Genomic DNA, 8,485 nt, shown 5'->3' with positions numbered 1-8,485 from the left:
TCTGCCTGTTTTTATGCCAGTACCAGGCTATTTTTATTACAGTGGCTTTGTGGTATAGTTTTGTGTTAAGTATTGTGATCCCTCCCACTTTGCTCTTCTTTGTGAAAATTGCAGCAGCTATTCGGGGTCATTTATGGTTCCATATAAATTTTTGAAGTGTTTGTTCTATGTCTGTGAAATAAGCCATTGGTACTTTAATAAGTATTGCATTGAATGTGTAAATTGCTTTGGGAAGTATGGACATTTTGATGATACTAATTCTTCCAATCCATGAACACAGTATATGTTTCCATTTGTCTGTGTCCTCCTTGATTTCTTTCCTCGGTCTTATATAGTTTTCTGAATACAGGTATTTTACCTCTTTGGTTAGGTTTATTCCAAGGTATTTTATTTTTCTTTTTGCTGTTGCAAGTGGGATTTTTTTCTTGATTTCTGCTTCTGCTGTTTCATTGTTGGTATAAAAAAATGCCTTTGATTTGTGGATACTGACTTTGTATCCTGCTGTTTTGCCAAATTAATTTATTAAGTCAATCAGCTTTTTGCCCGATTCTTTAGGATTTTCTATGTACACTATCATGTCATCTTCAAACAGTGACAGTTTTTTTTTCTCCTTTCCAATTTGGATGCTTTTTATTTCTTTTTCTTGTCTGATCACTGTGGCTGAAAATTCCAGTACTATATTGAATAGAAGTGGTGAAAGTGGACAGCCGTGTCTTGTTCCTGATCTTAGTGGAAAAGATTTTAATTTTTGCCCGATGAGTATGATGTTGGCTGTAGGTGTCTCATATATTGCGTTTATTATGTTGAGGAATGTTCCCTCTATTCCCACTTTGCCGAGTGTTTTTCTCATAAATGCGTGCTGTACCTTATCAAATGCTTTTTCTGCATCTATTGATATGATCATGTGGTTTTTGTTTTTGCTTTTGTATATGTGATATATTACATTTACCAATTTGCGAATATTGAACCATCCTTGCATCCCTGGAATGAATCCCACTTGGTCACGGTGTTTGATCTTTTTCATGTATTGTTAGATTCAGTTTGCCAGTATTTTGTTGAGGATTTTAGCGTCAATGTTCATCAGTGATATTGGCCTGAAGTTTTTTTTCTTTGTTGTGTCTTTATCTGGTTTTGGAATTAGGATGATGTTGGCCACATAAAAAGAGTTTGGGAGTCTTCCATCTTTTTGGATTTTTGGAATATTCTGTGGAGTATAGAGGTGAGTTCTTCCTCAAATGCTTTATAGAATTCTCCTGTGAAACCATCTGGTCCAGGGCTTTTGTGTGTTAGGAGTTTTTTGATTACTGCTTCAATTTATTTTGCTGTTATTGATCTGTTCAGGGTTTCTGCTTCTTTTTCATTGAGTTTTGGAAGACTATATTTTTGGAGAAATTTGTCCATTTCACCTAGATTTTCAAATTTCTTGGCATACAGTTCTTTGTAGTAATTTCTTACAATCCTTTGTATTTCTGTAGTATCTGTTGTAATCTCTCCTCTTTCATTTCTGATTGTGTTTATTTGGGTCTTCTCTTTTTCTCTTGATGAGTATGCTTAAAGGCTTGTTGATTTTGTTTATCTTTTTAAAGAACCAGCTCTTGTATTCATTGATCCTTAGAATTGTGCTTTTAGTCTCTATGTCATTTAATTCTGCTCTGATCTTGGTTATTTCCTTCCTTCTACTTGCTCTGGGCTGTCTTTGCTGCTGTTCCTCAAGTTTTTGTAGACATAGGGTTAGGTTGTTTGTTTCAAAAATTTCTATCTTTTTTAGGTATGCCTGTATCGCTATTAACTTCCCTCTCAGGACTGCTTTGGATATGTCCCATACGTTTTGGATTGGTGTGAATTCATTTCATTTGTTTCCAGAAATCTTTTGATTTCTTCCCTAATTTCATTCTTGACCCATTTCATTGTTTAATAGCATGCTATTCAATAGCCATGACTTTGAGTGTTTTGGGTTTTTTCCCTTGGGGTTGGTTTCTAGTTTCAGTCCCTTGTGATCCAAGAAAGTGCTTGGTATGATTTAAATTTTCTTGAAATTGTTGAGGCTTTTTTTGCATCTTATCATGTAGTCTATCTTTGGAAATATTCCATGTACATTTGAAAAGAATGTGTATTTAGCTTCTTTGGGATGGAGACCTCTATATATATCAGTTCAGTCAACTTCATCTCGGGTATTGTTCAATGCCACAATATCTTTGTTGATATTTTGTTTGGCAGATCTGTCCGTTTTTGACAGTGGGGTGTTAAAATCCCCCACTATAATTGTGTTGCTGTCGATATCTTTCTTGAAGTCCTCTAACATTTTCTTTATGTATTTAGGTGCTCCTATGTTGGGTGCATATATATTTACAATATTTATGTCTTCTTGGTGGATTCTTCCCTTGAGTATTATGAAGTGACCTTCTGGGTCTCTCTTTATGGCCCTTTTTTGGAAAGTCTATTTTGTCTGATATGAGTATTGCTACCCCAGCTTTTTTTTTCCTGTCCAATTGCTTGGAAAATTTGTTTCCAGCCCTTCACTTTCAGTCTGTGGAGGTCTTTTATCCTGAGTTGGGTCTCTTGTAGGCAGCGTATGTGTGCTTCATGCTTTCTTATCCATTCAGCTATTCTATGTCTTTTGATTGGAGCATTTAATCCATTTACGTTTAAGGGTATTATTGATAGGTAGTTATTCATTCCCATTTATGTACGTGTGCTCCTCTATCTTTCTCTGTCTCTTTTCCTTCCTTTCCTTAAAGCAGTCCCTCTAGCATCTCTTGCAGAGCTGGTTTGGTGGAGGTGTATTCTTTTAGACTTCTTTTGTCTGAGAAGCTTCTTATTTGGCCTTCTATCTTGACTGAGAGCCTTGCTGGGTAAAGTAGCCTTGGTTGCAGACCTCTGGTACTCATTATTTGGAATAATTCTTACCATTCTCTTCTGGCTTGGAGTGTTTCCATTGGGAAGTAAGCTGTTAGCCTTATTGGTGCTCCTTTGTATGTTACTTCCTGTTTCTCCCTTGCTGCCTTTAAGATTCTCTCTTTGTCTTGAAATCTTGCCATTTTAATTATGATGTGTCTTGAGGTGGGCCTCTTTGGGTTCCTGTTGATTGGGACTCTCTGTGTTTCCTGGATTTTTGTGACTTTTTCTCTCACCAAATTAGGGAAGTTTTCCATCATTACTTTTTCAAATAGGTTTTTGATCCCTTGCTCTTCTTCTTCTCCTTCTGGTATCCCTATTATATGGATATTGCTACATTTCATATTATCTTGCATTTCTCTTAATCCATCTTCATTCTTTCTGAGCGTCTCTTCCTTTTCTTGGTTGTTCTGGGTATTTTTTTCTACTTTAGCCTCCAATTTGCTAATCCAGTCTTCCAGTTCATCAATCCTGCTTTTCATTCCTTCTTCTGTGTTCTTTAGTTCAGAAGTTGCATTCTTTATTTCCTCTTTGCCCTTGTTGATAGTTTTACTTCCTGTTTCATGTTGATATAGTTTGCAGTGAGATGGTTGTAGCTTCCCTGTAGTTTCTGGTAGCTCATTGTGAGTTCATTGAAGTTCCTGATAATCATTGTTTTGAAATCAAAATCTGATAGTTGAGTTGCCCCTATTTCATTTAGCATTCTTTCTGAAGCTTCCTTCTTTCCCTTCATTTGGGGATTGTTTCTTTGTCTTCTCATTGTTCATGAGACTCTTCTTCTTAACCTCTGTTTCTTAAATTGATCTCTTCTGGTTACCTGTGATTATGGTGTGAACTTCTTTTGTAGAATACCTGTGAGATTCAGTGGTGCAGTTTCCTTCATGTATCCTGGTGCTCACAGCTTCCCCCTATTCTTTTTTTCATCAGTTGGAGGAGTAAGGCAAAATGGTTTAAGACAGCAAGAAAGTATTCTATGATATTTACAGTCGCAGCCAGTAGAGAAGAGATGGGAAATTCTTTGGCTAAGTATAGTGTTAACCATGATCTTCCACCCCACCAGTCCTGTTTTAGAAAGGATGGAAAGAAGAGAAGACTCTTATTGGGGAGGATAGGATTGTGAGTTGGATCGAGAAAGCTGTGAGGCTGTGGGAGGTCAGATTCTGAGGTAAGGTGGGAATAAAGATTAGTAAATAGGAGTAGTGTGTAAAAGAATAGAGACAACCCCTACAATAGGAAATTGAGAAGTGGGCTGAGATCTGGGAGCTGTGTTGTGTAGTATTTACAATTGTATGAACTAGGTCTTATTTACACTAATATTAAAACAACAATCATTTGGCAGAATCTGTAGATCTAGATAACAAGAATAAGGAGTATAGAACCTTGAGACAGGTATAATGGAACACAAATGAAGGACAGTAAATTATCAACACACTGTGAATGAGATAACAGGGGGAACCTATCAAATGACAATATAACCAGTCAGGCAAAGAAGATTATACAGAAAGAAAAAGAATACCAAAATACTATTAAAATAAAAAATGTCAGAAAAATGAGAAAAAGATAATACAGATTTGCAGTAACTTGCAGGCTCAAAAAAAAGGGGAAAAAAGCAGAAGATGGAATGCAGGAGAGATAAATTTGGAGTGGAAGGAATAATACGAGGACAACAGGAAGAGAAACATAAGGAATTTGTAGATATAAAAATAATAAGAATGAGCCCTAGCTGGTGTAGCTCAGTGAATTGAGCGCGGGCTGTGAACCAAAGTGTCCCAGGTTCGATTCCCAGTCAGGGCACATGCCTGGGTTGCAGGCCATGACCCCCAGCAACTGCACATTGATATTTCTCTCTCTCTCTCTCTGTCTCTCTCTGTCTCTCTCTCTCTCCACCCTCCCTTCCCTCTCTAAAAATAAATACATAGAATCTTAAAAAAAAGAGAATGTTTCCTTTTAAAATAAATAAATAAAATAAGAAGAATGGAAAAATAAAAAGTCACTTAAAAAACAAGACAAAATCAAACAATCAAACAACAAAGGCTGCAAAAACAAACAAACAAACAAAAAAAAAACCCAAACCACTTGTTGGTTTCTAACTGGCCAGACCAGTTTTTCTGGTCTTGTTGGCTTCAGTAGGCTGAGGGGCATTTGGAATGCTTTTTACTCTTCCCAGTCAGAACTCAGTCAGTCTCTTGTCCCCAGGGCTAGCAGCATGCTCTCCCCAGAGCAGATCAGAAGACCCCTGCAGGACCTTGTGTATGGGTTTGGGTGCTCCCAATCACGCTCTCCAGGGCACACTGCCATGGTTTCCTGGGCTCATGGGTCCCACAGAGCTCCTGTATCTTTTGTGGGTTCACAGTGCAAGCTCCCGGGACAGCAAGGGCATGCATCCTTCCCCCAGATTTCACTGAGGGGGGCTCTATGTTCTTGAGAAGCACCCACATCTTTTCTGGATTCATGGTGCAAGCTCCAGGGATCTCGAAGGGGCGCACACTTCCACCATTTTCCCCACTGTGGGCTCTAGGAATCCTGGAAATGCTGCATCTCTTCGTGAGAGTCGGGAATCCTGAAGAGGCTTGTGCTCCTCCCAGTTCACCACAGCAGGCTCCAGAAACCCACGAACACCTATGCCCTTTCCTTGTTCAGGGCTGCGGGGTCTGGGTCTTCCACAGAACCATACTTCCACGGGGATGGGGGTGCGGGCACACAGCCAGGCCGCCCCTGGTCTCCCAGGCTGGGGGCACTCCCCCCTCCCAGGGCTATGCATGGGTGCCTGTAACCCCTGTGTGACTGTCTCCCAGTCCAACTCCCCTCTCTGTGCCTTCAAGCAACAAGGCCTCCCCTGGTGTTGCTCAATCCCTGTTGTCTGGGGAGGGAACAGTGACTCTGCTCTCCGGGGTGCCCTGAGGCAGACCTGGGAGCACCGGGCCTGGGGGCTGCAATCCCCCTGGTCCCATGCTGATCCCTGGGTCCCTATTATCCTGAAGCAGTCTCCTTACTGTCTGGTTTTTCACTGATCACTATAATTTTTGATGTCTTGTTTTCATAAATTTTGTGATAACCTGGGTCCCTTGCTCTGTTCCCCTGAAGATCCGAGAGTTTCTCTCCCCTGCATAGAGGAAGGGGATTACGCTGCCTCCAACAAAGCCGCTATCTTCCTCCTCCAAATATTTCAATAGTATTAAGAATAATTTAAGCCCTGGCTGGCATAGCTCAGTGGATTGAGCATGGGCTGCAAACCAAAGTGTCACAGGTTCAATTCCCAGTCACCGTACATGCCTGGGTTGCAGGCCATGACCCCCAACAACCACACATTGATGTTTCTCTCTCTCTATCTCCCTCCCTTCCCTCTCTGAAAATAAATAAATACATAAATAATATAAAAAAAGGAAAAAGAATAATCTTACTGTTTGTTCTTAACTAGAACAAAATAAGATTTCCTTGGAATCAACCAGGTTTTCTCTCAAAAATGCTCATTTATTTTTAGAATATAAAACCACCAATGACATGCTCAAATATTTCAGTGAACAGAAAAATAACATTTTTGTTACAGCACATTAACTTTTGCAAAGGATCTTAGGATATGTGCCATATTTTACCTTCCATCTTGATAATGGAAATGTAAACCAACATAATGTGTTCCCTTCTAGTTAAGAACAAACTGACAGTAACCAGAGGGGAGGTAGGAGGGGATAATGGGGGGAAAAGGGGGAATAGTTTTCAGAAACATGTATAAAACAAACACGGACAAAACCAAAGGGGGCAGGTTCAAGTGTGGGAAGTGGGGATGGCTGGGGATTGGGGAATGGTGGGGGGAAAATGGAGACAACTGTATTTGAACAATAAAAAATATGAAAAAAATACTTTTGGTTTGCACATCATAATTTGGTCCACAAACCTTTCTGTTTAGTAGCTTCTGGGAAAGTTTACATAGAATCTACTGTTGCATGAGGTTAATAGCCCACATGACAATAGTTGAATGACCTTCTTTCTACCTCACATGGACCAAATGATGCCAATAATGCAATGTGACCAACTGAGTCAAACTGCCATCAGGAAAACAAGACCTCTAACCTGAAAGCTATGGTAATAACCAGATATTAAAATCTTGAACTCCAAATCTTAGAGGGCTTCTTGCAGAGAACTAAATAAGATTTCCTTGAATTCAACCAGGTTTTCTCTCAAAAATGTTAATTTATTTTTAGGAAAAAAATACACCAATGACATGCTCAAATATTTCAGTGAACAGAAAAATAACATTTATGTTTACAGCACATTAACTTTTGCAAAGGATCTTAGGATATGTGCCATATTTTACCTTCCATTTTGATAATGGAAATGTAAACCAACATAATGTGTTCCCTTCTGAATAAGAACATAATATAAGTTGAGGAAGAAAGGAAGGAACACAATCTCAGAGCTATTTCTAACATTCTTTTGAGCTTTCTCAACAATGTGGAATTCACGATGTTCATTGCTAGGGAAAATGAAAATGAAACTAACAGTTTCTGGGTTTATCTGATCCATATTTTTTTATCTGATCTTGACTTTCTCATTAATATTTAATGGCTTGTAAAAATTTGGATACTTTAAAAAATTATTTATTATGACAACTTTAAAACTTAGAGAAAATACTATAATGAACCCATACATCCAAAATTTCGAGTTAACAGTTTTTAGTATCTTACCATATTTCTTTATCTGTTTTTGACCAAAGCATTTGAAAATAAATTACAGACTTCATGATAGTTCATTTCAAATGCTTCACTTCATATTTCTAAAGATGGCATGCTCCTATACAACCACAATATCACCACAAGTAACAAAATTAATTATTATTTTCTAATATCATCTAATGCCCAGTCTATAGTCACATTTTTTCCAGTTGTCCCCAAAACGTCTTCTATAGCTGGTTTGTTTAAACAAGTATTATACATTCTATTTATATGTGAGATCTCTGAAGTCTTTTAATCTACAACAGCTGTCACACTCTTTTTTTCCATAACACTGACTTGTTAAAAAGTAGCAGGCCAGTTCTTTCAACTTCTGGAAGTATTTGTTTTTTCATGGTGAGTTGATTAATTTGTTCTCTTATTTTCTATATTTCATGAAAACTATAAATGAGATCTATAGGTCTGATTATTTTCAAGTTAAATATTTTGTTGTAAGAATTCACCATATACCCTGGCTGGTATGGCTCAGTGGATTGAGTGCTGGCTTGCAAACCAAAAGGTAATCAGTTCAGTTCTCAGTCAGGGCACATGCCTGGGGCATATGAGAGGCAACTGATTGATGTATCCCTCTGTTTCTCCCATATTGATGTTTTTTTCCCTCTCTTTCTTCCTACCTCCCTTCCCTCTAAAAATAAATAACTGAAATCTTTTTTAAGAAGAAGAATTCACTGTATGTGTGCTATGGACATTTTATTGTATCATATCAGGAGGCACATAGGTCTGGTCCTAACTTTCATGTTTCCTGTTTCTCAAAGTTAATTGTTGATTGTTGAAATATGTATACATTTTTTACTCATTCACATCAGGTAGCTATGTTGTCACATTTTATTTGACAATCTAAGGGAAAAGAGATCAGTGCCCCC

Source organism: Phyllostomus hastatus, unplaced genomic scaffold (genome assembly GCF_019186645.2).
Source record: "Phyllostomus hastatus isolate PE091 unplaced genomic scaffold, TTU_PhHast_1.1 phas_scaffold_200, whole genome shotgun sequence".
In the NCBI taxonomy this organism is placed as follows: domain Eukaryota; kingdom Metazoa; phylum Chordata; class Mammalia; order Chiroptera; family Phyllostomidae; genus Phyllostomus; species Phyllostomus hastatus.
The sequence above is the reverse complement of the archived record's forward strand: the minus strand, read 5'-3'. Positions refer to the sequence as shown.